Raw genomic sequence first — 21,891 nt, forward strand, 5'->3', positions numbered from 1 at the left:
CCAGAGAAGACCCCAAATAGCCAAAGAAATGTTGAAAAAGAAAACCAACGTGGGAGGCATCACAATTCCAGACTTCAAGCTATATTACAAAGCTGTAATCATCAAGATAGTCTGGTACTGGCACAAAAACAGACACATACAACAATGGAACAGAATACAGAATGCAGAAATTGACCCTCAACTCTATAGTCAACTAATCTTCAACAAAACAGGGAAGAATATCCAATAGAAAAAAGTCTTGGGGCGCCTGGGTGGCTCAGTTGGTTAAGCAACTGCCTTCAGCTCAGGTCATGATCCTGGAGTCCCGGGATCGAGTCTCATATCAGGCTCCCTGCTCAGCGGGGAGTCTGCTTCTCCCTATGACCCTCTTTCCTCTTGTGCTCTCTGTCTCTCATTCTCTCTCTCTCCAATAAATAAATAAAATCTTTAAAAAAAAGAAAAGAAAAAACGTCTCTTCAACAAATGGTGTTGGGCAAACTGGACAGCCACATGCAGAAGAATGAAACTGGACCACTTTCTTACCCCATACATAAAAATAAATTCAAAATGGATGAAAGACTTAAATGTGAGACAGGAGTCCATCAAAATCCTAGAGGAGAACACAAGAAGCAACCTCTTTGATATTGGCCACAGCAACTTCTTGCTAGACACATTTCCAGAAGCAAGGGAAACAAAAGCAAAAAGGAACCAATGGGGCTTCATCAAGATAAAAAGCTTTTGCACAGCAAAGGAAACAATCAAAAAACAAAACAAAACTAAACTAAACTAAACAAAACTAGAAGTCAACCTACAGGATGGGAGAAGATATTTGCAAATGACATATCGAATAAAGAACTAGTATCCAGAATCTATAAAGAACTCAAGAAAATCAACACCCCAAAACCAAAAAATCCAGTCAAGAAATGGGCAAAAGACATGAACCTACATTTCTCCAAAGAAGACATACAAATGGCTAACAGACACATGAAAACAATGCCCAACATCACTCATCATCAGGGAAATACAAATCAAAACCACAATTCGATACTGCCTACACTAGTCAGAATGGCTAAAATTAACAACTCAGAGGGCTCCTGGGTGGCTCAGTCGTTAAGTGTTTGCCTTCAGCTCAGGTAATGCTCCCAGGGTCCTGGGATCAAGCCCTGCTTTGGGCTCCCTGCTCAGCAGGAAGCCTGCTTCCCCCCTCACACTCCCCTTGCTTGTGTTACCTCTCTCACTGTCTCTCTCCCTGTCAAATAAATAAATAAAATCTTTTAAAAAATAAATAAAATTAACAACTCAGGAAACAACAGATGGCAGGGAGGTTGCAGAGAAAGGGGAACCCTCTCACACTGTTGTTTGGAATGCAAACTGGAGCAGTCATTCTGGAAAACAGATGGAGCTTCCTCAAAAAGTTAAAAATAGAAATATCTATGACCCAGAAATTGCACTATTAGGTATTTATCCAAAAGATACAAAAATAGTGATTTGAAGGGGCACATACATCTTAATGTTTATAGTAGCAATGTCCACAATTGCCAAAATATTGAAAGAGCCCAAATGTCTATCAATGTATGAATGGATAAAGAAGTGGTATATATACATAATGGGATATTAGTCAACCATCAGAAAGAATTAAATCTTGTTGCTTGCAACCATGTGGATGGTACTAGAGTGTATTATGCCAAGAAGAATAAGTCAGTCAGAAAAAGACAAATACCATATGATTTCATTCATATGTGGAATTTAAGAAACAAAACAGATGAACATAGGGGAAGGGAAAGAAAAATAAAATGAGATAAAAGCAGAGAGAGAGGCAAACCATAATAGACTCTTAACTATAGGGAAAAAACTGAAGGTTGATATAGGGGAGTTGGGTGAGGAGATGGGGTAATTGGGTGATGGGCATTAAGGAGGCACTTGATACAATGAGCACTGGGTATTAAATGCAACTAATGAATCATTAAACTCTACTCTGAAACCAATAATACACTCTATGTTTACTAACTTGAATCTAAATTTAAAAAAAGAAGACAAACTCAAAACATTACATTTAGTATGATTCTATTTTTAGGACATTTTTGCAAAGCCAAAACTAAAGGAACAGAAAAAAGTTTAGTTGTTGCTGGAGGACAGGGTTGAGAGTGGGGTGATCACCAACAGACAAGAGAGGATTTGGAGAGGTGATAACATTGCTTTATATCTTGATTGTGGTGGTAGTGGTTACATGAGTATATACATTTGCCAAAACTTACAGAACTATACATATAAAGAATGAATTTTTCTATATGCAAATTATACCTTAAAATAAAAGGAAAAATAATCTTTTGAATAAAACTAACTTCTGGTATTTGAAATCAAATAAATGGTATTTATGATGGTGGAGAGGAAGGCAGTAATTAATTAATAAAACATATGAGGGAAGTCTCTAGTTTGAGAACACTGTTCTATTCCTTGATATGTCCATATCAACATTGAACAGTACACTTAAGATTGGAATATTCACCATACATAAATTATACCTCATTCAAAGAATCTTAAAAATATAAATTTTAACCCATGGTTTATTTAATCATAAGAGAATTTTTAAAAGACCACTTACAATTAAATAATTATTTTTATCTTGAACTGTTATGTAAATTTTCAAATGAGGTGATGCAAGGAAAACTGGACATATCTAAGGAATATGAAGTTATTTTTGACCTTTCAATAGTCCCTTTCCAACCCCCATCTGATTCTTGAAGGAAGGAATGTAGATGCCAGAAACACGTTCTTCCCATTATTAACAAATAAGACTATTATGCTGATTCTTCTATATTCTTATCTTTTCCTCAAATATTTGTGGAATATTTGCAGAATTATGCCAAAAAAAGCAATTTTGGAAAGTTGTGGATGTTAGGTTAATATGAATTTCAGATATTCAGCCTGGATCCTGAAATTCAATGTACTATTAAAATATACCATTTAAAATACTTGGAGGGAATCCTTAAATATTTATAAAATAAAAAATAAAATATACATTATTAGAGAATGAAACAAACATCAGTCAAACAAGAATAATATATATGAAAAACTTTTAAATTTACTGTGAAGTTATTAAAATATTGAGGGCTATACTTATTATAATAATTATAATAATAAATATATAGTTATAATTATAATACCTATCATTATAGGTGTATTATGCATTTTAAAAATTTGCACACAGGAGCCCCTGGGTAGCTCAGTCCTTAAGTGTCTGCCTTTGGCTCAGGTCATGATCCCAGCATCCTGGAATCGAGTCCCACATCGGGCTCCTTGCACAAAAGGGAGCCTGCTTCTCCCTCTCCAGCTCCCCCTGCTTGTGTTCCCTCTCTCACTGTTTCTCTCTGTCAAATAAATAAATAAAATCTTTAAAAAAATTGCAGATATAAGAAAACCTGATAGCAAAGTGCAAAGAGAAAGCTAGGGCAAAACCATTCTGAAAACCAAAATGTGATAAACTAAGAAGGAAGGGCAAATATTTTGGCAACAAATTTTACAGGGTTTCCCCCCCCCCCCATTTATCTTTCAAGGGCTTGTCCTCTGCACTGCCACATAGTTAACAGCTCCTACAGGTTTGGGTCTTGTTTGGATCCCACAGAAACATGTTCTTTATTTTAATGAAATTAAGGAGTCTATTCATTAAAGATAGAAAAAGACTGCTTAAAATTAAGTATTTCATCTTTTTCTACAGGCTGATTTTGTTTTCACAGGAAGTCCAATGAATATATTTAAGCTCCAGGGGAAAACACAACTGACCAAGCAAATGGCAGATTTGACTCAAAATCAGAGTAAATTCTTGTCTCTCCACTCAGCATGGGATGGACAATTCAGAGCATTTTCATTTCCTCTTTTTTTTTAATGAAAAATCTATCTTGCAAATAAAAAAAAACTCACTCGATTTTGTCTGCCCTTTGTTTTTGCATTTGCCCCCTCTTTTGTATTTATGTTTGACATTTACTAGACAAAAATTTATTTTTTAGATAACTATTCAAATGCATAAGACAGAATTAGCCAAGAAGTTTTGGGATTACAGTTTCAGCTATGCTTGTTTGTGAATATAAAACTCTTCTTGCTCATTTTAAAATTAATTTATAGTGGTTCATGTTGCATATCAAAGGCTTCATAGTACTGTCTAGTAGGGCAATTTAACTTATAACATTATTATGTCATGTAGAACTAGGCCAAAAATGATTAGGATCTAGAAATTTATGTCCAACCAGCCCATAAATAAAGGCTTGAAATCCAGACCTTAGGGTCATCTGTATATTGTCAGACAGAAGAAAATTGAAAATTAAGTTACCACAATAGTGACATAGGAGATCCAAGCCTCCATCCCTCAACAACAATTAACAATTAGACAGCTATCCATGAACAAAACCAGCTCTGGGAGAGCTCCTGGTGTCTACTTGAGAAATTTTAGCAAAACAGTTGAAACAAAAACCTTGAGAATAACCGCAAAAGAGGAGAAGAAAGACAGCTTAATTTTGTCTACATTCTATCCTCCATGCTGGCCTTCCTCAGGACCAAGAGGGAACTTCTCAACTAGAAAAAGTTACCCACACCAGGAAAAGAAGATTGGCATGAGAGACCACCTCAGATTCATCCAACCCAGAATGGGAAAACTAAGATAAAAAGATGGCTAGAAACCAAGAAGAAAAACTGGGGATACCAACAGTATCTGTGCAAAAAGATAAATCATGGTTTAAAGCGAATGCTCTATAGAAGAACCCAGCAGAACTTGACTAAAGAGGAAACCAATGGTCTGTATACTTGCCACAGATTGCTGCAAATTTCACGTTTTCACATTAGCTGTCACTTAGTGCCTGAGTCCCTCTCTACTCCCTCTCCATTCCCCCAACCCTTGAGAGAACCCAGGGACTGCAACAGCAGCTATCTCAGGCCTCTGTACCTGTGTGAGTATTAAGACACCAGTCTAGACCCCCAAAGCTGATTTCCACCACCCTGTACATACTCAGGACTAGGCCCTGAAGCTGTGCATTTGTATTTCATTGGTCTGACACTGTCACCAGACCTCCACTTCGTGCCTAGAGAGAGACTGTGAACACAAGTTGAACATGCTAACAACCAGGGCCCCCCACAGCTGTTTATGGAACCAGGTCAGGCCCTGTCTCGTGTCACTGGCTAATGCCACTACACTTACTTGCAACTATCTGTGCACCTACATACCACCAGCTCTACATCCACTGTCACTGGCTTCAATTACAGTGCATGTACTGAAGTGGAAGTTGTGCAGCTATGAAAAAGCACATTACAAGCCAGGGTTTCCATACCTTCAAGTGAATTTTTAGTTGGTTCCAGGCCTTGCTGCTACCCAGGCACCCACCAATATGTGTGTGTCTGCATTAAGCCCCTAACACTACATAGGTACCTGGAGCTGGTCCTCAAACCCAAGTATGTGCACAGTACTGGCTCCAGACACCACCTTTGCCTACTCTGGCCCTTAGCTGCTGAAACTAGAGGCCCCACTAAGGACCACAACAGCACAGGCAGCCATGGTGGACTACCCATAGTGACCACAAAAGACCAAATAGCTGTCAATTCTGCCAAGTCCAACAGGCTGAGCTAAAGAGAAATTATATTCTCCCAGACCTGGTGCTGACACATGCCCTTGTATTTGTCACCCTACACCACTAAACCCAGGATTACAGCATATTCAAGCATGCCACAACTACAAGTGAATGTCTTCTCTTATGAAATTCAGTCCATAAAGGTTGGAAGAGGTGACAGTTTCTTCAAATGCAAAAACACCTATGCAAGGCTACAAGGATCATAAAGAATCAGAGAAACATAATATTACCAAATAAATACAGTAAAACTCCAGTAATTAACCCCAAAGAAATGGGGATCCAGGAAATGTCTGACAAAGAATTAAAAATAATTGTTCTAAAGATTTTCAGAGAGCTACAGTAAAACACAAACATTTTAATGATAGCAGGAAAACAATAAAACAAACAAGAACCTCAACAAAGAGAAGCATTAAAAAAAAAACAGAAATTTTAGAGCTAAAGAAAACAATGGCTAAACTGAAGAATTGAATAAGGACCTTCAAGAGCAGACTTGAACAATGATAAAAAGTAATCAGTCACTTAGAAGACATCAATAGAAATGATTTAATCAGAGGAACAAAAAATGCTGATTTCTGTACACCGAGTTTAATAACCTATGACTTTGCTGAATTCATGTTTTAGTTCCAGCAATTTTTTGGTGGAGTCTTTCAGGTATTCTACAAAGAGTATCATATCATCTGCAAATAGTGAAAGTTTGACTTCTTCCTTGCCAATTTGGATGCCTTTTATTTCTTTTTATTGTCTGATTGCTGAAGCTAAGAAATCCAGGACTATGTTAAATAGTAATGGTGATAGTGGACATCCCTGCCTTGTTCCTGACCATAGAGGAAAAGCTCTCATTTTTTTTCCACACTGAGGATGATATTAGTTGTGGGTCTTTCATATATGGCCTTTATGATGTCGAGGAATGTTCCCTCTATCCCTACATGATGGAGGGATTTTTTTTTATCAAGAAAGGGTGGTGTATTTTGTCAAATGTGTTTTCTGCATCTATTGAGAGGATCATATGGTTCTTATCCTTTCTTTTACTAATGTGGTGTCTCACACTGATTGATTTGCAAATATCAAAGCACCCCTGCAGCTCAGGAATAAATCCCACTTGATTGTGGTGAATAATTCTTTTAATATGTTGTTGGATTCGACTTGCTAGTGTCTTGTTGGGAATTTTTGCATCCATGTTCATCAGGAATATTGGCCTGTAACTCTCTTTTTTTCAGTGAAGTCTTTGTCTGCTTTGAGAATCGAGAAAATGCTGGCCTTGCAGAATGAGTTTGGGAGCTTTCCTTCCATTTCTATTTTTTGGAACAGTTTGAGAATAATAGTTATTAACTCTTCTTTAAATGTCTGGTAGAATTTTCCTGGGAAGTCATCTGGCCCTGGAGATTTTTTATTACTAATTCAATTTCTCTGTTGGTTATGGGCCTATTCAAATTATCTATTTCTTCCTATTTTAGTCTTGATAGTTTGTATGTTCCTAGAAATTCGTCCATTTTTTCCCCAGATTTCACACTCTTTTGGCATCTTTTTTTTTCATAATATTCTCTTGTAATTGTATTTCTGCTGTGTTGGTTGTGATCTCACCTCTTTTATTCATGATTTAATTTATTTGGGTCTTTCCTCTTTTATTTTTGATAAGTCTGGCTAGAGATTTATCAATTTGATTAATTCTTTCAAAGAACCAGCTCTTAGTTTCATTGATCTGTTCTACCCTTTTTGTTTCTTTATCATTTATTTCTGCTCTAATCATTATTATTTCCTTAAATTACTAATCCTATGGGATTTATGGAAAACAATCAAGAGAAACTATGTACACATAATTGGAGAAGGAAAATAGAGGGAGAAAGGAGCAGAAAACTTATTTAAAGAAATAAAGATTCAGAATTTCCCAAACCTGGCAGAGATTTGGATATCAAAGTTTATAAAGTTTATAGGCCACCAAAATATGTCAATCCAAAATAATCTTCTCCAAAGCACATTAAAAAAAAGTCTAAAATCAAAGACAAAGGGAAAATGTTAAAAGCAGTAAGAAAGGGGGGGGGGGAACTTATAAAAGGAAATATCCATAAAGCCATAAGTGGTTTTCTCAGTAGAGACCGTGGAGGCCAGGAGAGAATGGGATAATATATTCAAAGTGCTGAAAGAAAAAAAAAGTGTCAACCAAGAATACTTTTCCAGCAAAATTGTCCTTTAGAAGTGAAGGCAATATGATGACTTTTCCTAACAAAAGCTGATATAATCATTGTCACTAAACTGGCCTTACAAGAAATGCAGAAAGTAGTTCTTCAAGTTGAAATAACATGATGCTAATTAGTAACACTAAAACATATTGAAATGTACAAAACACAGGTAAAGTTTAGTATATGTCAGATTCAGAGTACTCTAATACTATAATATGGTAGTGTGCTAACTACTTAGCCCAAATATAAAGGTAAAATGACAAAAATATTAAACAACAGCTATAATTACAATTTTTAATGAATATAAACATAAAGAATGTAAATGGTGACATCAAATACATAAAAAAGTAAAAGTGTATATTTTGGGTTGCAATTGAAGTTAAATGGTTATCAGTGTGCAGTGGACTATTATATATATAAGCTGTTTTATGTAAGCTTCATGGTAACCACAAAGCAAAAACCTATGGTAGTATCATAAAAGATAGAAAGAGAGTCAAAGCATACCAGTAGAGAAAATCATCTATTTGCAAAGGAAGACAGTGAAAGGAAGAAAGAAACAAGAGGACTGCAAAGCAGCCAGTAAGATGGCATTAGTAAGCCCTTACTTATCAATAATTACTCTAAATGTAAAAGAATTGAATTCTCCAATCAAAAGCCAATCTTTTCAATAAGTGGTGTTGGTAAATCTGGACAGCTACATGTGAAAGAATGAAACTGGACCACTTTTTAACACTATACATAAAAATAAACTAAAATGGATTAAAGACCTAAATGAAACCTAAAACGACAAAAATCTTGGAAGAGAACACAGACAGTAATTTCTTTCACATGGGCCATAGCAACATTTTTCTGGATGTGTCCTAAGACAAGGGAAACTAAAGGAAAAATAAACTATCGAGAGTACAGCAAAATAAAAAGTTTTTGCACAGGGGCACCTGGGTGGTTCAGTCAGTTAAGCGTCTGCCTTCAGTTCAGGTCTTTTTTTTTTTTTTAGATTTTATTTATTTATTTGAGAGAGAGAGAATGAGAGACAGAGAGCACAAGAGGGAAGAGGGTCAGAGGGAGAAAAAGACTCCCTGCTGCGCAGGGAACCTCATGTGGGACTCGATCCCGGGACTCCAGGATCATGACCTGAAACGAAGGCAGTCGTTTAACCAACTGAGCCACCCAGGCGCCCCCTCAGCTCAGGTCTTGATCCCAGGATCCCGTGATTGAGCCCCACGTTGGGCTCCCTGCTCAGTGGGGAGCCTGCTTCTCCCTCTCCCTCTGCCTGCCACTCCGCCTGCTTGTGCTCTCTCTCTCTCTGTCAAATAAATGAACAAAACCTTAAAAAAAAAGTTTTTGCACAGCAAAGGAAAACATCAACAAAACAAAATGACAATCTACTGAATGGGAGAAGATATTTGCCAATGATATAAACAATTAGGGTTAATATCCAAAATATATAAGGAACTTATTCAGCTCAACACACACACACACACACACACACACACACACACACACACACACAGAGAGAGAGAGAGCGAGAGAGAGAGAGAGAGAGAGAGAAATTAAACAGTGGGTAGAGAACCTGAATAGACATTTTTCTAAGAGAGACACAGATGGCCAACAAACATGAAAAGATGCTCAACATCACTAATCATCAAGGAAATGCAAACCAAAATCACAAAGATATCACCTTACACCAATTAGAATGACTAAAATCAAAATGATCATAAATAACAAATGTTGGCAAAGATGTGCATAAAAAGGATTTCTTGTGCACTGTTGGTGGGAATATAAATTGATACAGCCACTGTGGAAAACAGTATGAAGTTTCTTCAAAAAAAATTTAAAAATAGAAATGCCACATCATCCAATAAATCCACTACTGTTTATTTACCAAAACAAAACATTCTCTAATTCAAAAAAGATATATGCAGCCCTATGTTTTTTGCAGCATTACTTACAACAGCCTAGATATGGAAGCAAACTAAGTGACCATCAATAGGTGAATGGATAAGGAAAATGTGATATATAGATAGATGGATGATAGATAGCTGATAGATATATAGAGATATATAGATATAACAGAACATTATGCAGCCATAAAAAGGATAAGATTGTGCCATTTGAGACACATGGATAGATCCAGAAGAATACCTATTATGTCAAATAAGTCATACTAAGAAAGACAAATACCATGATTTCACTCATAAGTGGAATCTAAAAAACAAACAAACAAACAAACAAACAAAACAAAAAGCAGAATAATACCTACAAATACAGAGAACAAACTGATGGTTGCTAGGAAAGGGGGGTGGTTGAGCAAATTAGGTGAAGGGGAGGGGGAGATAGAGTTTTCTACTTATAGAATGAATAAGTCAAAAGAATAAAGGGCACAACATAAAGAATATAGTCAATGATATTGTAATATTGATGTAACAGGACAAATGGTAACTACAATTGTGGTGAAACATGTATAAATTTGTGAAATCTCTAAGTTGTACTCCTGAAGATAATGTAGCATTGTGTGTCAACTATATTCAAATAAAAAAAAAAGTAGAGTGGCTGGATGAGTAAAAACACAAAAATCAACTATATACTACCTATGATGAGATACTTATCATTGCTTTGACGACTTTCATAGTCTCAAAGTAATAGGACAGAAAGAGACATCACGTGCAAGTAAAAACAAAAAAAGTGCAGGAGTAGCTATATTTATATCAGACAATATAGACTAAGCCAAAATGGTAATAAAATAAAAACATGGTCATTAAATAATTGTATGTATATATATAACAATCATATATAACATCAGAACACATAAATATAAATCTACAAATACTAACAAAAGATAACAATACAGTAATATTAGGGAACTACAATACCACACTTTCAACAATGAATAGATCATCCAAACAGAAAATCAATGAGGAAAATTTGGATTTCAACCAGACTTTAGATCAAATGGAACTAACAGATGCAGAGTATTCCATTTAATAGCATCAGAATATACATTCTTCTCAAGTACAATTGGCATATTCTCCAGAATAGATCATATTCTCCAGAATAGATCAATAGATCATATGAGAGGCCACAAAACAAGTTTTAGCAAACTTAAGAAGATTAAAATCATACCAAGTATCTATTCTGATCAAAATGGTCAGAAACTAGAATACAATAACACCAGAAAAGCTGAAAAAATATCAATTATATGGAAATTAAATAGCACATTCCTGAACACCCAACAGATCAAAGGAAATAAAATGAAATAAATTAAAGGAAATAAAAAATGTATCTTAAAAAATGTATCTTGAGTTTTTGTTTTTGTTTTTTTTTCCTGTGAGATGGCAGAGGAGTAGGAGACCTGGATTTTGTCTGGTCTCAGGAATTCAGCTGGATAGGATTCAAACCATTCTGAACACCTACAAACTCAACAGGAGATCAAAAAAAGAACAGCAGCAACCCTCTGAACAGAAAAGAGACCACTTTCTGGAAGGTAGGACTTGCAGAAAAGTGAATCTGAGGTGATACTCAGGAGGATAGACGGCAGGGGAGGGGGTCCCTGTCGACCACTACCGGCAAGTGGTAGAGCAGCGGAGCACAAAATCGAACATTTAGAAGTCGGCTCCGCTGAGGGACATCGCTCCAGTGGGTAAGTAGGGGGTGGAACCCTCACGGGACAGTGTGGTCTCAAGACCCTCGGGGTCACAGAAAGACCGGGGGTGCCTGAGTGTGGCAGAGGTCCCAGGTATCAGAGCGGGGAAGCCAGCTGCAGAGATGGAGCTGAGGAGTGGGCTCTCAGCTCAGGGCTGTGGCACATTCGGGCCACCGCTCCTCCAGCAGGGACCCAACAAGTGGCATATCCGGGGAGACTCCCTTTTCTCCCTCGGGAGGAGTAGCACGGGAGTGCACAGCAGGGATCTGCTGGGTTTGGAGACTCCACACGGGGTCGTGCAACAGAGATAGAAACGCTCAGTCACAGGTCGGGTGAGCACGGAAGGCGGACAGAGACCGGGGAGGCGGGAATGATTGCTTTCCTCTGGGAGTGCACTGAGGAGTGGGGCCCCGAGTTCTCAGCTCCTCTGGGGCAGAGATTGGGAGGCCGCCATTTGCACTCTCGTCCTCCAAAGTTGTACGGAAATCTTGCAGGGAACAAAAACTCCCAAGAGCAAACCCAAGCAGATTGCTTAGCCTGACCCAGCAAGGGTGGAGCAATTCCGCCTCTGGCAAAGACATTTAGGAACCATGGCAACAGGCCCCTCCCCAAGAAGATCATCAAGAACCGCCAGCCAAGAACAAGTTTACCGATCAGTGAGAATGGCCGAACTCCAGCACTAGGGGAATACTGCACATTGAATTCATGGCTTTGGGCAGCTGGGTGGCTCAGATGGTTAAGCGTCTGCCTTCAGCTCAGGTCATGATCCCAGGGTCCTGGGATCGAGTCCCGCATCGGGCTCCCTGCTCCTTAGGAGCCTGCTTCTCCCTCTGCCTCTCTCTCTCTCATGAATAAACAAATAAAATCTTAAAAAAAAAAGAATTTATGGCTTTTTCACCATGATTCTTCAGTCTTTCAAAGTTAATTTTTTTAACAGTCTTTATTTTTTTGTTTTGAATTTTTCTCTTTCCCTTTTTCAACCAACATCTTATCAATCCCTTTTTTTAAAAAACATTTTTATTTTTCATTTTTAGAGTCATATTCTATCCCTTCATAGTAGTTACCCTTATTTTTGGCGTATATATATAAGTTGTTCTCTCTTTAAAATTTTGAGACACATTTTCTTCTAGCAGATCAAAATATACCCTAAATTTCCAGTGTATGGCTTTGTTCTAGTCTCCTCCTGATCACATTCTCTCCCTTTTTTTCTTTTCTTTTTTTTAAATCGTCTTCTTTCTTCTTTCGAACAACTGCTTATCAATTCCTTTTATAAAATCATTTATAATTTCATCCTTACAGTCATATTCCATCTCTTCATCATATTAACCCATTTTTTTTTACATATATAAGTTTTTCTCTCATTAAAATTTGGGAGGCAGTTTCATCTAACAGACCAAAACACATCCAGAATCTAGTGTTTGGCACTCATCATACACCAGCCTGATCATATTTGATCATATTCTGTTTTTTTGTTTTGTTTTGTTTTGTTCTGTTTTTATCTTTTTCTTTTTCTTTTTTTCTCTTTTTCTTTTGTCTTTCTTCCCTTTCTTCTCCCCCGGCTTCAGGTCTTTTCTGATTTGTTTAGAGTATATTTTCTGGGGACATTGCTACCCTGTTAGCATTTGGTTCTCTCATTCATCTATTCTCCTCTGGACAAAATGACAAGATGGAAAAAAATCACCTCAACAAAAAGAACAAGAGGCAGTACCGACTGCAAGGACCTACTCAATATGGACATTAGTATGAGGTTGAAACTAGAGTTCAGAATGATGATTTTTAAAGATATTAGCTGGGCTTGAAAAAAGCATGGAAGTTATTAGAGAAACCCTTTCTGGAGAAATAAAAGAACTAAAATCTAACCAAGTCGAAATCAAAAAGGTTATTAATGAGGTGCAATAAAAAATGGGAGCTCTAATTGCTAAGATAAATGAGGCAGAAGAGAGAATCAGTGATATAGAAGACCAAATGATGGAAAATAAAGAAGCTGAGAAAAAGAGAGATAAACAACTACTGGATCATGAGGGCAGAATTCGAGAGATAAGTGAGCCATAAGACAAAACAACATTAGAATAATTAGGATCCCAAAAGAAGAACAAGAAAGAGAGAGAAGGGCAGAAGGTATATTGGAACAAATTATAGTAGAGAACTTCCCTAATTTGGGGAAGGAAACAGGCATCAAAATCCAGGAGGCACAGAGAACCCCTCTCAAAATCAACAAAAATATGTCAACACCCTGATATCTAATAGTAAAACTTACAAGACTCAGAGACAAAGAGAAAATCCTGAAAGCAGCTCGTGAGAAGAGATATGTAAACTACAATGGTAAAAACATTAGATTGACAACAAACCTATCCACAGAGACATGGCAAGCCAGAAAGGACTGGCATGATATATTCAAAGCACTAAATGAGAAAAATAGGCATCCAAGAATACCATATCCAACTAGGCTGTCATTGAAAATAGGAGAGATTAAAAGCTTCCAGGACAGACAAAAACTAAAGGAATTTGCAAACACGAAACCAGCCTTACAAGAAATATTGAAAGGTGTCCTCTAAGCAAAGAGAGAGCCTAAACGCAACATAGACTGGAAAGGAACACAGACAATATACAGTAACAGTCACCTTACAGGCAATACAATGGCACTAAATTCATATCTTTCAATACTTACCCTGAACATAAATGGGTTAAAGGACCCATTCACAAGACACAGCTATCAGATTGGATGAAAAAAAAAAAAAGACTCATCGATATGCTCTCTGCAAGAGACTCATTTTAGACCCAAAGACACCAGCAGATTGAAAGCGAAGGGGTGGAAAACAATTTACCATGCTAATAGACACCAAAAGAAGGCTGGGGTGGCAATCCTTCTATCAGACAAATTAGATCTTAAGCCAAAGACCGAAATAAGAGATGAGGAAGGACTCTATGTCCTACTTAAAGTATCTATCAAACAAGAAGATCTAACAGTTGTAAATATCTATGCCCCTAACATGGGAGCAGCCAATTATATAAGGCAATTAATAACAAAAGCAAAGAAACACATTGACAATACAAAAATAGTGGGGGACTTTAACAACCCCCACACTGAAATGGACAGATTATCTAAGCAAAAGATCAACAAGGAAATAAAGACTTTAAATGACACACTGGACCAAATGGACTTCACAGACATATTCAGAACATTCCATCCCAAAGCAACAGAATACACATTCTTCTCTAGTGCCCATGGAACATTCGCCAGAAAAGATCACATCCTAGGTCACAAATCAGGTCTCAAACAGTACCAAAAGATTGGGATCATTCCCTGCATATTTTCAGACCACAATGTTTGAAACTAGAACTCATTCACAATAGGAACATCAGAAAGAAATCAAATACATGGAGGCTAAAGAGCATCTTAGTAAAGAATGAATGGGCCAACCAGGAAATTAAAGAAGAATTAAAAATATTCATGGAAACCAAAGAAAATGAAAACACAACTGTTCAAAATCTTTGGGATGCAGCAAAGGCCGTCCTAAGAGGAAAGTATATAGCAATACAAGCCTTTCCCAAGAAACAAGAAACATCTCAAATAAACAACCTAACCCTACACCTAAGGAAGCTGGAGAGAGAAAAGCAAATAAAGCCAAAACCCAGCAGGAGAAGAGAAATAATAAAGATCGGAGCAGAAATCAATGAAATAGAAACCAAAAGAACAGTAGAACAGATCAACGAAACTAGGAGCTGGTTCTTTGAAAGAATTAACAAGATTGATAAAACCCTGGACAGACTTATCAAAAAAAAAAAAAAGAGAAATGACCCAAATCAACAAAGATATGAATGAAAGAGGAGAGATCAAAACCAGCACCAAAGAAATACAAACAATTATAAGAACATATTATGAGCAACTTTATGCCAGCAAATTAGATAATCTGGAAGAAATGGATACATTCCTAGAGATGTATCAACTACCAAAACTGAACCAGGAAAAATAGAAAACCTGAACAGACCTATAACCACTAAGGAAATTGAAGCAGTCATCATATATCTCCCAAAAAACAAAAGCCCAAGGCCAGATGTCTTCCCAGGGGAATTCTATCAGACATTTAAAGAAGAATTAATACCTATTCTTCTCAAACTGTTCCAAAAAATAGAAATGGAAGGAAAACTTCCAAACTCGTTTTATGAGGCCAACATTACATTGATCCCCAAACCAAAGACCCCTTCAAAAATTACAGAACAATATCCTTGATGAACACGGATGGAAAAATTCTCGCCAAAATACTAGCCAATAGGATCCAACAGTACATTAAAATGATTATTCACCATGACTAAGTGGGATTTATCCCTGGACTGCAAGGTTGGTTCAACATCTGCAAATCAATGTGATACAATACATTAACAAAAGAAAGAACAAGAACCATATGATCCTCTCAATAGATGCAGAAAAAGCATTTGACAAAGTACAGCATCCTTTCTTGATCAAAACTCTTCAGGGTATAGGGAAACATGTTACATACCTCAATATCATAAAAGCCATCTATGAAAATCCCACAGCAAATATCATTCTCAATGGGAAAAAAATGAGAGCTTTCCCTCTAAGTTCAGGAATGTGGCAGTGATGTCCAGTATCACCACTGCTATTCAACATATTATTAGATATCCTAGCCACACCAATCAGAAAACAAAAAGAAATTAAAAGCATCCAAATTGGCAAAGAAGGAGTCAAACTCTCACTGTTTGCAGATGATATGATACTTTATGTGGAAAACCCAAAAGACTCCACCCCAAAACTGCTAGAACTCATACAGGAATTCAGCAAAGTGGCAGGATATAAAATCAAGGCATAGAAATCAGTGGCATTCCTATACACCAACAACAAGACAGAAGAAAGAGAAATTAAGGAGTCGATCCCATTTACATTTGGACCCAAAACCATAAGATACCTAGGAATAAATCCAACCAAAGAGGCAAAGAATCTGTACTCAGAAAACTTTAAAATACTCATGAAAGAAATTGAGGAAGACACAAAGAAATGGAAAACACTTTCCATGCTCATGGATAGGAAGAACCAACATTGTGAAGATGTCAATGCTATCTAGAGCAATCTACACATTCAATGCAATCCCCATCAAAATACCATCCACTTTTTTCAAAGAAATGGAACAAATAATCCTAAAATTTGTATGGAACCAGAAAAGCCCCGGAATAGCCAGAGGAATGTTGAAAAAGAAAAGCAAAGCTGGCGGCATCACAATTCCAGACTTCCAGCTATATTACAATGCTGTCATCATCAAGATCGTATGGTACTGGCACAAAAACAGACACATAGATCAATGGAACAGAATAAAGAGCCCAGAAATGGACCCTCGGCTCTGTGGTCAACTAATCTGGTCAACTGATCTTCGACAAAGCAGGAAAGAATGTCCAGTGGAAAAAAGACACTCTCTTCAACAAACGGTGTTGGGAAAATTGGACAGCCACATGCAGAAGAATGAAACTGAACCATTTCCTTACACCACACACAAAAATAGATTCAAAATATTTGAAAGACCTAAATGTGAGACAGGAGTCCATCAAAATCCTAAAGGAGAACAAAGGCAGCAACCTCCTCAACCTCAGCCGTAGCAACTTCTTCCTAGAAACATCGCCAAAGGCAAGGCAAGTAAGGGCAAAAATGAACTATTGGGACCTCATCAAGATAAAAAGCTTTTGCACAACAAAAGAAACAGTCTACAAAACCAAAAGACAACTGACAGAATGGGAGAAGATATTTGCAAATGACATATCAGATGAAGGGCTAGTATCCAAAATCTATAAAGAACTTATCAAACTCAACACCCAAAGAGCAAATGATCCAATCAAGAAATGGGCAGAAGACATGAACAGACATTTTTCCAAAGAAGACATCCAAACGGCCACCAGACACATGAAAAAATGCTCAACATCACTTGGCATCAGGGAAATCCAAATCAAAACCTCAATGAGATATCACCTCACACCAGTCAGAATAGATAAAATTAATAAGTCAGGAAATGACAGATGTTGGCGGGGATGCGGAGAAAGGGGAACCCTCCTACACTGTTGGTGGGAATGCAAGCTGGTGTAGCCACTCTGGAAAACAGTATGGAGGTTCTTCAAAAATTTGAAAATATAGCTACCATATGATCTAGCAATTGCACTACTGGGTATTTACCCTAAAGTTACAAATGTAGGGATCTGAAGGGGTATGTACACCCTGATGTTTATAGCAGCAATGTCCACAATAGCCAAACTGTGGAAAAAGTCAAGATGTCCATTGACTGATGAATGGATAAAGAAGAAGTGGTATATATGTACAATGGAATATTATGCAGCCATCAAAAGGAATGAAATCTTGCCATTTGCAATGATGTGGATGGAACTGGAGGGTATTATGCTGAGCGAAATAAGTCAGTCAGGGAAAGACATGTATCATATGACCTCACTGATATGAGGAATTCTTAATCTCAGGAAACAAAGGGAGGGTTTTAGAGTGGCGGGGGTGAGAGGAATGGGGTGACAGGATGATAGAAATTGGGGAAGGTATGTGCTGTGGTGAGCGCTGTGAAGTGTGCAAGACTGTTGAATCACAGATCTGAACCTCTGATGCAAATAATACATTATATGTTAAAAAATATAAAGAAGAAGAAGATAGCAGGAGGGGAAGAATGAAGGGGGGAAATCAGAAGGGGAGACAAACCATGAGAGACTATGGACTCTGAAAAACAACTGAGGGTTCTAGAGGGGAGGGGGGTGGGAGGGTGGGTTAGCCTGGTGGTGGGTATTAAAGAGGACATGTTCTGCATGGAGCACTGGGTGTTATATGGAAACAATGTATCATGGAACACTACATTAAAAACTAATGATGTAATATATGGGGATTAACATAACATAATAAAATATATATATATATATATATATATATATATCTTGAAATTAAGATGACAGAATAGAAAGATTTTGAGCTCACCTCCTCTCATAGGCACACCAAAATCCACCAATGTATATAGAAAAACTATCTCTAAGAACAAACTAAAGACTAAAAAAACAGATCATACACAACTAATGATATAAAGAAAAAGCCATGTCAAGACAAGTAGGAGGGGTGTCGATGTGTTTTAGTCAGGGCACATCCTCCAGCACACACACACTTCCTACTTGTGGTGACCCACAAGTGGGAAGAATATCACAACATAGAGGTTGTCCCTGAAGAATGAGTGGTCCAAACCCCTTATCAGGCTTCACAGGACAGAGGACCTGTACCTGGAATATAAGCACCCATAATGTCTGCCTTTGAAAACCAATGAGGTTTATATTTGCAAAAGCTGGAGACAGTAGGAAGGAGACTTTCCTCTGAAAGGGCATACTCCAAATCTCACTTCCCCTGAGTCCCAGTAGAGAGCCAGCAGTTCAGAAAGTGCCTGGGTTACACATGAAGAAGATGCATTGACTAGTTTTAGGAGTGTGCTGGAGGGTAGAGATCTGTTGGAACATTCTTCAGGACCAAAGAACTGCAAGCATCTGTGTGTGTGTGTGTGTGTGTGTGTGCGTGTGTGTTAACTTGCATTCTACCTAGTTGGCTGGCACTGGTGGACACCATTTTTAATATCCTCCATCTACTCTGCTAGCATGGCTTGCCCCACTCTTCCCCCATATTCCCCTGCAGACTCCCCCACCCAACTCATCTGCCCTGGCCTGGATCCACTTCAAAGTGGCTCCCTGACATGCCACACCCAACACCAGAGCCTCTCCAAAGTGCACCCAACCCATGGTCCAGCTTTACATAGTGGGATGCCTACAATATTCACAGCTGGACCTTGAAGCCAGCCATGAGGCCTGCCCCACTCACTATTGTACCTGCAGATGTCACAGCTGGGCCTCACAGCCAGCTATACTGCAGGCCAGTTTTGCTCACCAGCAAACCTATAGCAGTCATGGGTGTACCTCATAAACAGCTTTGCTAGAGTACAACTTCACACACCAGCAAATCTGCACCAATTGCAACCCAACCATAAAAGGAAGGTGTACCCAGTCCACACAGAAGACACCATTGGGACACCTGGCTCAGATTAACAAGGGATGTTTGTGCTACTGGGCCTCATAGGATACCTGCTGCATAAAGCCACTCCTTAGAGATCAGAACATGTAATTAATCTACAAAATACAGAGAGGAAAAAAAATTAGGCAACATGAGGAGACAGAAGATTATGTTCCAAATGGAAAACCAAGAGAAAAACTCAAAAATTAACTAAACAAAATGGAGATAAGCAATCTACCAGAAAAAGGGTTCAAATTAATGATAATAAAGAGGCCAAACTCAGGGAAAGCATTGATGAACACAGTGGGAACAACAAAAAGATAGAAAATTTAAATAAGAACTAATCAAACCTGAAGGACACAATAATTGAAATGAAAAACATACTAGAGGGAAACACCAGATAACATGGTGCAGAAGAATTAGTCAATAATCTGGAAGACAGAATAGAAGAAATAACTCGATTGGGACATCAAAAAGAAAAGAGGATTTGTTTTTATAGAGAGAGAGACAGAGCACAAGTTGGGGGTAGGGCAGAAGGAGAGAGAGAGAGAATCGTAAGCAGGCTCTATGACCAGCACAGAGCCTGACATGGGGCTTGATCTCATGACCCTGAGATCATGACCTGAGGTGAAATCAGAGATAGTTGTTTAACTGACCGAACCACCAAGGTGCCCCAAGAAAAGAGGATTTTTTTAAATAAGGATAATTTTATTTAATTTTTTAAAATTTTTATTATGTTACGTTAGTCACCATACAATATATATTAGTTTTGATGTGGTGATCCATGATCCATTGTTTTCATATAACACCCAGTGTTCCATGCAGTACGCACCCACGTTAATAGCCATCACTGGGCTAACCCATCCCCTCTCCCCCCTCCCCTCTAAAACCCTGTTTGTTTCTGAGTCCATAGTCTCTCATGGTTCATCTCCTCCTCCGATTTCCCCCCACTTCATTTTTCCCTTCCTTCTCTTAATGGCCTCCATATTATTCCTTATGTTCCACAAATAAATGAAACCATATGATAATTGACTTTCGCTGCTTGACTTATTTCACTTAGCATCAGCTCCTCAGAACCCATCCATGTTGATGTAAAAGTTGGGTATTCATCCTTTCTGATGGCTGAGTAATATTCCATGGTATATACGGACCACTTCTTTATCCATTCATCTGTTGAAGAGCATCTCGGCTCTTTCCACAGTTTGGCTATTGCAGACATTGCTGCTATGAACATTGGGGTGCATATGGCCCTTCTTTACACTACATCTGTGTCTTTGGAGTAAATACCCTGGAGTGCAATTGCTGGGTCATAGGGTAGCTCTATTTTTGAATTTTTGAGGAAACTCCACATTGTTTTCCAAAGCGGTTGTACCAACTTGCATTCACAGCAACACTGTAAGAGAGTTCCCCTTTCTCCACAACCTCTCCAACATTGATTGTTTCTTTCCCTGTCCATTTTTGCCATTCTAACTGGTGTAAGGTTGTATCTCAATGTGGTTTTGATTTTAATTTCCCTGATGGCTAATGATGATGAACATTTTCTCATGTGTCTGTTAGCCATTTGTATGTCTTCTTCAGAGAAGTGCCTGTTCATATCTTCTGCCCATTTTTTGACTAGATTATTTGTTTTTTGGGTGTTGAGTTTGAGAAGTTCTTTAGAGATCTTGGACACCAGCCCTTTATCTGTAGTGTCATTTGCAAATATCTTCTCCCATTCTGTGGGTTGCCTCTTTGTTTTGTTGACTGTTTCCTTTGCTGTGCAGGACCTTTTTATCTTGATGAAGTCCCAAAAGTTCATTTTCCCTTTTGTTTCCCTTGCCTTTGAAGATGACCCTTGAAAGAAGTTGCAGTGGCCAATGTTGAAGAGGTTACTGCCTATGTTCTCCTCTAGGATTTTGATGGATTCCTGTCTCACATTGAGGTCTTTCATCCATTTTGAGTTTATCTTTTTGTGTGGTGTTAGAGAATGGTCGAGTTTCATTCTTCTGCATGTGGCTGTCCAAATTTCCCAGCACCATTCATTGAAGAGGCTGTCTTTTTTCCATTGCATGTTTTGTCCTTCTTTGTCAAAGTTTATTTGACCATACAGTTGAGGATCCATATCTGGGTTCTCTATTTTGTTCCATTGGTCTATATGTCTGTTTTTGTGCCGGTACCATGCTGTCTTGGTGATCACAGCTTTGTAATATAGCTTGAAATCGGGCAACGTGATGCCCCCAGCTTTGTTTTTCTATTTCAACATTTCCTTGGCAATTCGGGGTCTTTTCTGATTCCATACAAATTTTAGGATTGTTTGTTCCAGCACTTTGAAAAATGACATTGGAATTTTGATCGGGATGGCACTGAAGGTATAGATTGCTCTGGGTAACATAGACATTTTAAACAATGTTTATTCTTCCTATCCATGAGCATGGAATATTTTTTCCATATTTTTGTGTCTTCTTC

This window comes from Callorhinus ursinus, unplaced genomic scaffold, assembly GCF_003265705.2.
Source record: "Callorhinus ursinus isolate GAN/ISIS: 27379988/994484 unplaced genomic scaffold, GSC_fseal_2.0 scaffold67, whole genome shotgun sequence".
In the NCBI taxonomy this organism is placed as follows: Eukaryota; Metazoa; Chordata; class Mammalia; order Carnivora; family Otariidae; genus Callorhinus; species Callorhinus ursinus.